Source organism: Petromyzon marinus, unplaced genomic scaffold, assembly GCF_048934315.1.
Source record: "Petromyzon marinus isolate PM22_M1 ecotype Great Lakes invasive population unplaced genomic scaffold, UKy_Petmar_22M1.pri1.0 PM_G_Scaffold_33, whole genome shotgun sequence".
NCBI classification, from domain to species: domain Eukaryota; kingdom Metazoa; phylum Chordata; class Hyperoartia; order Petromyzontiformes; family Petromyzontidae; genus Petromyzon; species Petromyzon marinus.
The window spans coordinates 1,092,465-1,104,517 of record NW_027422906.1 but is presented as its reverse complement, the minus strand read 5'-3'; positions in this window follow the sequence as shown (position 1 = coordinate 1,104,517).

The window sequence follows — 12,053 nt, the reverse complement described above, 5'->3', positions numbered from 1 at the left end:
GGCCAGGGATATTAGGGCCAGGGATATTAGGACCAGGGATATCAGCGCCAGGAATATTAGGGCCAGGGATATTAGGGCCAGGGATATTAGGGCCAGGGATATTAGGGCCAGGGATATTAGGGCCAGGGATATTAGGGCCAGGGAGATTAGGGCCAGCATTATTAGGGACAGGGATATTAGTGCCAGGGATATTATGGCCAGGGATATTAGGCGCCAGGGATATTAGGGCAAGGGATATTAGGGCCAGGGATATTAGGGCCAGGGATATTAAGGTCAGGGATATTAGGGCCAGGGATATTAGGGCCAGGGATATTTGGGCCAGGGATATTAGGGCCACGGATATTAGGGCCAGGGATATTAGGGCCAGGGATATTAGGGCCAGAGATATTAGGGCCAGGGATATTAGGGCCACGGATATTACGGTCAGGGATATTAGGGCCAGGGATATAATGGCTAGAGATATTAGGGAAAGGCATATTATGGCCAGGGATATTAGGGCCAGGGATATTAGGGCCAGGGATATTAGGGCCAGGGATATTAGGGCCAGTGATATTAATGCCAGGGATATTAGGGCCAGGGATATTAGGGCCAGGGATATTATGGCCAGTGATATTAGGGCCAGGGATATTAGGGCCAGGGATATTAGGGCCAGCCATATTAGGGCCAGGGATATTAGGGCCAGGGATATTAGGGCCAGGGATATTAGGGCCAGGGATATTAGGGCCAGGGATATTAGGTCCACGGATATTACGGCCAGAGATATTAGGGCGAGGGATATTAGGGCCAGGGATATTAGGGCCAGGGATATTAGGGTCAGGGATATTAGGGCCATGGATATTAGGTCCAGGGATATTAGGGCCAGGGATATTAGGGCCAGGGATATTAGGGCCAGGGATATTAGGGCCAGGGATATTAGGGCCAGGGATATTAGGGCCAGGGATATTAGGGCCAGGGATATTAGGGCCAGGGATATTAGGGCCAGGGATATTAGGGCCAGGGATATTAGGGCCAGGGATATTAGGCCCAGTGATATTAGGGCCAGGGATTTTAGGGCAAGGGATATTAGGGACTGGGATATTAGGGCCAGGGATATTAGGGCCAGGGATGTTAGGTCCACGGATATTAGGGCCAGGGATATTAGGGCCAGGGATATTAGGGCCAGGGATATTAGGGCCAGGGATATTAGGGCCAGGGTTATTAGGGCCAGGGATATTATGGCCAGGGATATTAGGGCCAGGGATATTAGGGCCAGGGATATTAGGGCCAGGGATATTAGGGCCAGGGATATTAGGGCCAGGGATATTAGGGCCAGGGATATTAGGGCCAGGGATATTAGGGCCAGGGATTTTAGGGCAAGGGATATTAGGGCCAGGGATATTAGGGCCAGGGATATTAGGGCCAGGGATATTAGGTCCAGGGATATTAGGGCCAGGGATATTAGGGCCAGGGATATTAGGACCAGGGATATCAGGGCCAGGAATATTAGGGCCAGGGATATTAGGGCCAGGGATATTAGGGCCAGGGATATTAGGGCCAGGGATATTAGGGCCAGGGATATTAGGGCCAGGGATATTAGGGCCAGGGATATTAGGGCCAGGGATATTAGGGCCAGGGATATTAGGACCAGGGATATCAGCGCCAGGAATATTAGGGCCAGGGATATTAGGGCCAGGGATATTAGGGCCAGGGATATTAGGGCCAGGGATATTAGGGCCAGGGATATTAGGGCCAGGGAGATTAGGGCCAGCATTATTAGGGACAGGGATATTAGTGCCAGGGATATTATGGCCAGGGATATTAGGCGCCAGGGATATTAGGGCAAGGGATATTAGGGCCAGGGATATTAGGGCCAGGGATATTAAGGTCAGGGATATTAGGGCCAGGGATATTAGGGCCAGGGATATTTGGGCCAGGGATATTAGGGCCACGGATATTAGGGCCAGGGATATTAGGGCCAGGGATATTAGGGCCAGAGATATTAGGGCCAGGGATATTAGGGCCACGGATATTACGGTCAGGGATATTAGGGCCAGGGATATAATGGCTAGAGATATTAGGGAAAGGCATATTATGGCCAGGGATATTAGGGCCAGGGATATTAGGGCCAGGGATATTAGGGCCAGGGATATTAGGGCCAGTGATATTAATGCCAGGGATATTAGGGCCAGGGATATTAGGGCCAGGGATATTATGGCCAGTGATATTAGGGCCAGGGATATTAGGGCCAGGGATATTAGGGCCAGCCATATTAGGGCCAGGGATATTAGGGCCTGGGATATTAGGGCCAGGGATATTAGGGCCAGGGATATTAGGGCCAGGGATATTAGGTCCACGGATATTACGGCCAGAGATATTAGGGCGAGGGATATTAGGGCCAGGGATATTAGGGCCAGGGATATTAGGGTCAGGGATATTAGGGCCATGGATATTAGGTCCAGGGATATTAGGGCCAGGGATATTAGGGCCAGGGATATTAGGGCCAGGGATATTAGGGCCAGGGATATTAGGGCCAGGGATATTAGGGCCAGGGATATTAGGGCCAGGGATATTAGGGCCAGGGATATTAGGGCCAGGGATATTAGGGCCAGGGATATTAGGGCCAGGGATATTAGGGCCAGGGATATTAGGCCCAGTGATATTAGGGCCAGGGATTTTAGGGCAAGGGATATTAGGGACTGGGATATTAGGGCCAGGGATATTAGGGCCAGGGATGTTAGGTCCACGGATATTAGGGCCAGGGATATTAGGGCCAGGGATATTAGGGCCAGGGATATTAGGGCCAGGGATATTAGGGCCAGGGTTATTAGGGCCAGGGATATTAGGGCCAGGGATATTAGGGCCAGGGATATTAGGGCCAGGGATATTAGGGCCAGGGATATTAGGGCCAGGGATATTAGGGCCAGGGATATTAGGGCCAGGGATATTAGGGCCAGGGATATTAGGGCCAGGGATTTTAGGGCAAGGGATATTAGGGCCAGGGATATTAGGGCCAGGGATATTAGGGCCAGGGATATTAGGTCCAGGGATATTAGGGCCAGGGATATTAGGGCCAGGGATATTAGGACCAGGGATATCAGGGCCAGGAATATTAGGGCCAGGGATATTAGGGCCAGGGATATTAGGGCCAGGGATATTAGGGCCAGGGATATTAGGGCCAGGGATATTAGGGCCAGGGATATTAGGGCCAGGGATATTAGGGCCAGGGATATTAGGGCCAGGGATATTAGGGCAAGGGATATTAGGGCCAGGGATATTAGGGCCAGGGATATTAGGGCCAGGGATATTAGGTCCAGGGATATTAGGGCCAGGGATATTAGGGCCAGGGATATTAGGACCAGGGATATCAGGGCCAGGAATATTAGGGCCAGGGATATTAGGGCCAGGGATATTAGGGCCAGGGATATTAGGGCCAGGGATATTAGGGCCAGGGATATTAGGGCCAGGGATATTAGGGCCAGGGATATTAATGCCGGGGATATTAGGGCCAGGGATATTAGGGCCAGGGATATTATGGCCAGTGATATTAGGGCCAGGGATATTAGGGCCAGGGATATTAGGGCCAGGGATATTAGGGCCAGGGATATTAGGTCCAGGGATATTAGGGCCAGGGATATTAGGGCCAGGGATATTAGGGCCAGGGATATTAGGGCCAGGGATATTAGGTCCACGGATATTACGGCCAGAGATATTAGGGCGAGGGATATTAGGGCCAGGGATATTAGGGCCAGGGATATTAGGGTCAGGGATATTAGGGCCATGGATATTAGGGCCAGGGATATTTGGGCCAGGGATATTAGGGCCAGGGATATTAGGGCCAGGGATATTAGGGCCAGGGATATTAGGGCCAGGGATATTAGGGCCAGGGATATTAGGTCCAGGGATATTAGGGCCAGGGATATTAGGGCCAGGGATATTAGGGCCAGGGATATTAGGGCCAGGGATATTAGGTCCACGGATATTACGGCCAGAGATATTAGGGCGAGGGATATTAGGGCCAGGGATATTAGGGCCAGGGACATTAGGGTCAGGGATATTAGGGCCATGGATATTAGGGCCAGGGATATTTGGGCCAGGGATATTAGGGCCAGGGATATTAGGGCCAGGGATATTAGGGCCAGGGATATTAGGGCCAGGGATATTAGGGCCAGGGATATTAGGGCCAGGGATATTAGGGCCAGGGATATTAGGGCCAGGGATTTTAGGGCAAGGGATATTAGGGCCAGGGATATTAGGGCCAGGGATATTAGGGCCAGGGATATTAGGTCCAGGGATATTAGGGCCAGGGATATTAGGGCCAGGGATATTAGGACCAGGGATATCAGGGCCAGGAATATTAGGGCCAGGGATATTAGGGTCAGGGATATTAGGGCCAGGGATATTAGGGCCAGGGATATTAGGGCCAGGGATATTAGGGCCAGCGATATTAGGGCCAGGGATATTAGGGCCAGGGATATTAGGGCCAGGGATATTAGGTCCAGGGATATTAGGGCCAGGGATATTAGGGCCAGGGATATTAGGGCCAGGGATATTAGGACCAGGGATATCAGGGCCAGGAATATTAGGGCCAGGGATATTAGGGCCAGGGATATTAGGGCCAGGGATATTAGGGCCAGGGATATTAGGGCCAGGGATATTAGGGTCAGGGATATTAGGGCCATGGATATTAGGGCCAGGGATATTTGGGCCAGGGATATTAGGGCCAGGGATATTAGGGCCAGGGATATTAGGGCCAGGGATATTAGGGCCAGGGATATTAGGGCCAGGGATATTAGGGCCAGGGATATTAGGGCCAGGGATTTTAGGGCAAGGGAAATTAGGGCCAGGGATATTAGGGCCAGGGATATTAGGGCCAGGGATATTAGGTCCAGGGATATTAGGGCCAGGGATATTAGGGCCAGGGATATTAGGACCAGGGATATCAGGGCCAGGAATATTAGGGCCAGGGATATTAGGGCCAGGGATATTAGGGCCAGGGATATTAGGGCCAGGGATATTAGGGCCAGGGATATTAGGGCCAGGGATATTAGGGCCAGGGATATTAGGGCCAGGGATATTAGGGCCAGGGATATTAGGGCCAGGGATTTTAGGGCAAGGGATATTAGGGCCAGGGATATTAGGGCCAGGGATATTAGGGCCAGGGATATTAGGTCCAGGGATATTAGGGCCAGGGATATTAGGGCCAGGGATATTAGGACCAGGGATATCAGGGCCAGGAATATTAGGGCCAGGGATATTAAGGCCAGGGATATTAGGGCCAGGGATATTAGGGCCAGGGATATTAGGGCCAGGGATATTAGGGCCAGGGATATTAGGGCCAGGGAGATTAGGGCCAGCATTATTAGGGACAGGGATATTAGTGCCAGGGATATTATGGCCAGGGATATTAGGTGCCAGGGATATTAGGGCAAGGGATATTAGGGCCAGGGATATTAGGGCCAGGGATATTAAGGTCAGGGATATTAGGGCCAGGGATATTAGGGCCAGGGATATTTGGGCCAGGGATATTAGGGCCACGGATATTAGGGCCAGGGATATTAGGGCCAGGGATATTAGGGCCAGAGATATTAGGGCCAGGGATATTAGGGCCACGGATATTACGGTCAGGGATATTAGGGCCAGGGATATAATGGCTAGAGATATTAGGGAAAGGCATATTATGGCCAGGGATATTAGGGCCAGGGATATTAGGGCCAGGGATATTAGGGCCAGGGATATTAGGGCCAGGGATATTAATGCCAGGGATATTAGGGCCAGGGATATTAGGGCCAGGGATATTATGGCCAGTGATATTAGGGCCAGGGATATTAGGGCCAGGGATATTAGGGCCAGCCATATTAGGGCCAGGGATATTAGGGACAGGGATATTAGGGCCAGGGATATTAGGGCCAGGGATATTAGGGCCAGGGATATTAGGTCCACGGATATTACGGCCAGAGATATTAGGGCGAGGGATATTAGGGCCAGGGATATTAGGGCCAGGGATATTAGGGTCAGGGATATTAGGGCCATGGATATTAGGTCCAGGGATATTAGGGCCAGGGATATTAGGGCCAGGGATATTAGGGCCAGGGATATTAGGGCCAGGGATATTAGGGCCAGGGATATTAGGGCCAGGGATATTAGGGCCAGAGATATTAGGGCCAGGGATATTAGGGCCAGGGATATTAGGGCCAGGGATATTAGGGCCAGGGATATTAGGCCCAGTGATATTAGGGCCAGGGATTTTAGGGCAAGGGATATCAGGGCCAGGAATATTAGGGCCAGGGATATTAGGGCCAGGGATATTAGGGCCAGGGATATTAGGGCCAGGGATATTAGGGCCAGGGATATTAGGGCCAGGGATATTAGGGCCAGGGAGATTAGGGCCAGCATTATTAGGGACAGGGATATTAGTGCCAGGGATATTATGGCCAGGGATATTAGGCACCAGGGATATTAGGGCAAGGGATATTAGGGCCAGGGATATTAGGGCCAGGGATATTAAGGTCAGGGATATTAGGGCCAGGGATATTAGGGCCAGGGATATTTGGGCCAGGGATATTAGGGCCACGGATATTAGGGCCAGGGATATTAGGGCCAGGGATATTAGGGCCAGAGATATTAGGGCCAGGGATATTAGGGCCACGGATATTACGGTCAGGGATATTAGGGCCAGGGATATAATGGCTAGAGATATTAGGGAAAGGCATATTATGGCCAGGGATATTAGGGCCAGGGATATTAGGGCCAGGGATATTAGGGCCAGGGATATTAGGGCCAGGGATATTAGGGCCAGGGATATTAGGGCCAGGGATATTAATGCCAGGGATATTAGGGCCAGGGATATTAGGGCCAGGGATATTATGGCCAGTGATATTAGGGCCAGGGATATTAGGGCCAGGGATATTAGGGCCAGCCATATTAGGGCCAGGGATATTAGGGCCAGGGATATTAGGGCCAGGGATATTAGGGCCAGGGATATTAGGGCCAGGGATATTAGGTCCACGGATATTACGGCCAGAGATATTAGGGCGAGGGATATTAGGGCCAGGGATATTAGGGCCAGGGATATTAGGGTCAGGGATATTAGGGCCATGGATGTTAGGTCCAGGGATATTAGGGCCAGGGATATTAGGGCCAGGGATATTAGGGCCAGGGATATTAGGGCCAGGGATATTAGGGCCAGGGATATTAGGGCCAGGGATATTAGGGCCAGGGATATTAGGGCCAGGGATATTAGGGCCAGGGATATTAGGGCCAGGGATATTAGGGCCAGGGATATTAGGCCCAGTGATATTAGGGCCAGGGATTTTAGGGCAAGGGATATCAGGGCCAGGAATATTAGGGCCAGGGATATTAGGGCCAGGGATATTAGGGCCAGGGATATTAGGGCCAGGGATATTAGGGCCAGGGATATTAGGGCCAGGGATATTAGGGCCAGGGAGATTAGGGCCAGCATTATTAGGGACAGGGATATTAGTGCCAGGGATATTATGGCCAGGGATATTAGGCGCCAGGGATATTAGGGCAAGGGATATTAGGGCCAGGGATATTAGGGCCAGGGATATTAAGGTCAGGGATATTAGGGCCAGGGATATTAGGGCCAGGGATATTTGGGCCAGGGATATTAGGGCCACGGATATTAGGGCCAGGGATATTAGGGCCAGGGATATTAGGGCCAGAGATATTAGGGCCAGGGATATTAGGGCCACGGATATTACGGTCAGGGATATTAGGGCCAGGGATATAATGGCTAGAGATATTAGGGAAAGGCATATTATGGCCAGGGATATTAGGGCCAGGGATATTAGGGCCAGGGATATTAGGGCCAGGGATATTAGGGCCAGGGATATTAATGCCAGGGATATTAGGGCCAGGGATATTAGGGCCAGGGATATTATGGCCAGTGATATTAGGGCCAGGGATATTAGGGCCAGGGATATTAGGGCCAGCCATATTAGGGCCAGGGATATTAGGGCCAGGGATATTAGGGCCAGGGATATTAGGGCCAGGGATATTAGGGCCAGGGATATTAGGTCCACGGATATTACGGCCAGAGATATTAGGGCGAGGGATATTAGGGCCAGGGATATTAGGGCCAGGGATATTAGGGTCAGGGATATTAGGGCCATGGATATTAGGTCCAGGGATATTAGGGCCAGGGATATTAGGGCCAGGGATATTAGGGCCAGGGATATTAGGGCCAGGGATATTAGGGCCAGGGATATTAGGGCCAGGGATATTAGGGCCAGGGATATTAGGGCCAGGGATATTAGGGCCAGGGATATTAGGGCCAGGGATATTAGGGCCAGGGATATTAGGCCCAGTGATATTAGGGCCAGGGATTTTAGGGCAAGGGATATTAGGGACAGGGATATTAGGGCCAGGGATATTAGGGCCAGGGATGTTAGGTCCACGGATATTAGGGCCAGGGATATTAGGGCCAGGGATATTAGGGCCAGGGATATTAGGGCCAGGGATATTAGGGCCAGGGTTATTAGGGCCAGGGATATTAGGGCCAGGGATATTAGGGCCAGGGATATTAGGGCCAGGGATATTAGGGCCAGGGATATTAGGGCCAGGGATTTTAGGGCAAGGGATATTAGGGCCAGGGATATTAGGGCCAGGGATATTAGGGCCAGGGATATTAGGTCCAGGGATATTAGGGCCAGGGATATTAGGGCCAGGGATATTAGGACCAGGGATATCAGGGCCAGGAATATTAGGGCCAGGGATATTAGGGCCAGGGATATTAGGGCAAGGGATATTAGGGCCAGGGATATTAGGGCCAGGGATATTAGGGCCAGGGATATTAGGGCCAGGGATATTAGGGCCAGGGATATTAGGGCCAGGGATATTAGGGCAAGGGATATTAGGGCCAGGGATATTAGGGCCAGGGATATTAGGGCCAGGGATATTAGGTCCAGGGATATTAGGGCCAGGGATATTAGGGCCAGGGATATTAGGACCAGGAATATCAGGGCCAGGAATATTAGGGCCGGGGATATTAGGGCCAGGGATATTAGGGCCAGGGATATTAGGGCCAGGGATATTAGGGCCAGGGATATTAGGGCCAGGGATATTAGGGCCAGGGAGATTAGGGCCAGCATTATTAGGGACAGGGATATTAGTGCCAGGGATATTATGGCCAGGGATATTAGGCGCCAGGGATATTAGGGCAAGGGATATTAGGGCCAGGGATATTAGGGCCAGGGATATTAAGGTCAGGGATATTAGGGCCAGGGATATTAGGGCCAGGGATATTTGGGCCAGGGATATTAGGGCCACGGATATTAGGGCCAGGGATATTAGGGCCAGGGATATTAGGGCCAGAGATATTAGGGCCAGGGATATTAGGGCCACGGATATTACGGTCAGGGATATTAGGGCCAGGGATATAATGGCTAGAGATATTAGGGAAAGGCATATTATGGCCAGGGATATTAGGGCCAGGGATATTAGGGCCAGGGATATTAGGGCCAGGGATATTAGGGCCAGGGATATTAATGCCGGGGATATTAGGGCCAGGGATATTAGGGCCAGGGATATTATGGCCAGTGATATTAGGGCCAGGGATATTAGGGCCAGGGATATTAGGGCCAGGGATATTAGGGCCAGGGATATTAGGTCCAGGGATATTAGGGCCAGGGATATTAGGGCCAGGGATATTAGGGCCAGGGATATTAGGGCCAGGGATATTAGGTCCACGGATATTACGGCCAGAGATATTAGGGCGAGGGATATTAGGGCCAGGGATATTAGGGCCAGGGATATTAGGGTCAGGGATATTAGGGCCATGGATATTAGGGCCAGGGATATTTGGGCCAGGGATATTAGGGCCAGGGATATTAGGGCCAGGGATATTAGGGCCAGGGATATTAGGGCCAGGGATATTAGGGCCAGGGATATTAGGGCCAGGGATTTTAGGGCAAGGGATATTAGGGCCAGGGATATTAGGGCCAGGGATATTAGGGCCAGGGATATTAGGTCCAGGGATATTAGGGCCAGGGATATTAGGGCCAGGGATATTAGGACCAGGGATATCAGGGCCAGGAATATTAGGGCCAGGGATATTAGGGCCAGGGATATTAGGGCCAGGGATATTAGGGCCAGGGATATTAGGGCCAGGGATATTAGGGCCAGGGATATTAGGGCCAGGGATATTAGGGCCAGGGATATTAGGGCCAGGGATATTAGGGCCAGGGATTTTAGGGCAAGGGATATTAGGGCCAGGGATATTAGGGCCAGGGATATTAGGGCCAGGGATATTAGGTCCAGGGATATTAGGGCCAGGGATATTAGGGCCAGGGATATTAGGGCCAGGGATATTAGGGCCAGGAATATTAGGGCCAGGGATATTAGGGCCAGGGATATTAGGGCCAGGGATATTAGGGCCAGGGATATTAGGGCCAGGGATATTAGGGCCAGGGAGATTAGGGCCAGCATTATTAGTGACAGGGATATTAGTGCAGGGATATTAGGGCCAGGGATATTAGGGCCAGGGATATTAGGGCAAGGGATATTAGGGCCAGGGATATTAGGGCCAGGGATATTAGGGCCAGGGATATTAGGGCCAGGGATATTAGGGCCAGGGATATTTGCGCCAGGGATATTAGGGCCACGGATATTAGGGCCAGGGATATTAAGGCCAGGGATATTAGGGCAAGGGATATTAGGGACAGGGATATTAGGGCCAGGGATATTAGGGCCAGGGATATTAGGGCCAGGGATATTAGGGCCAGGGATATTAGGGCCAGGGATATTAGGGCCAGGGATATTAGGGCCAGGGATATTAGGGCCAGGGATATTAGGGCCAGGGATATTAGGGCCAGGGATATTAGGGCCAGGGATATTAGGGCCAGGGATATTAGGGCCAGGGATATTAGGGCCAGGGATATTAGGGCCAGGGATATTAGGGCCAGGGATATTAGGGCCAGGGATATTAGGGCAAGGGATATTAGGGCCAGGGATATTAGGTCCACGGATATTACGGCCAGAGATATTAGGGCGAGGGATATTAGGGCCAGGGATATTAGGGCCAGGGATATTAGGGTCAGGAATATTAGGGCCATGGATATTAGGGCCAGGGATATTTGGGCCAGGGATATTAGGGCCACGGATATTAGGGCCAGGGATATTAGGGCCAGGGATATTAGGGCCAGAGATATTAGGGCCAGGGATATTAGGGCCAGGGATATTACGGTCAGGGATATTAGGGCCAGGGATATAATGGCCAGGGATATTAGGGCCAGGCATATTATGGCCAGGGATATTAGGGCCAGGGATATTAGGGCCAGGGATATTAGGGCCAGGGATATTAGGGCCAGGGATATTAAGGCCAGGGATATTAGGGCCAGGGATATTAGGGCCAGGGATATTATGGCCAGCGATATTAGGGCCAGGGATATTAGGGCCAAGGATATTAGGGCCAGGGATATTAGGGCCAGAAATATTAGGGCCAGGGATATTAGGGCAGGGATATTAGGGCCAGGGATATTAGGGCCAGGGATATTAGGGCCAGGGATATCAGTTCCACGGATATTACGGCCAGGGATATTAGGGCCAGGGATATTAGGGCCAGAGATATTAGGGCCAGGGATATTAGGGCCAGGGATATTAGGGCCAGGGTTATTAGGGCCAGGGTTATTAAGGCCAGGGATATTAGGGCCAGGGATATTAGGGCCAGGGATATTAGGGCCAGGGATATTAGGGCCAGGGATATTAGGGCAAGGGATATTATGGGCCAGGGATATTAGGGCCAAGGATATTAGGGCCAGGGATTTTAGGGCAAGGGATATTAGGGCCAGGGATATTAGGGCCAGGGATATTAGTGCCAGGGATATTAGGGCCATGGATATTAGGTCCAGGGATGTTAGGGCCAGGGATATTAGGGCCAGGGATATTAGGTCCACGGATATTACGGCCAGAGATATTAGGGCGAGGGATATTAGGGCCAGGGATATTAGGGCCAGGGATATTAGGGTCAGGAATATTAGGGCCATGGATATTAGGGCCAGGGATATTTGGGCCAGGGATATTAGGGCCACGGATATTAGGGCCAGGGATATTAGGGC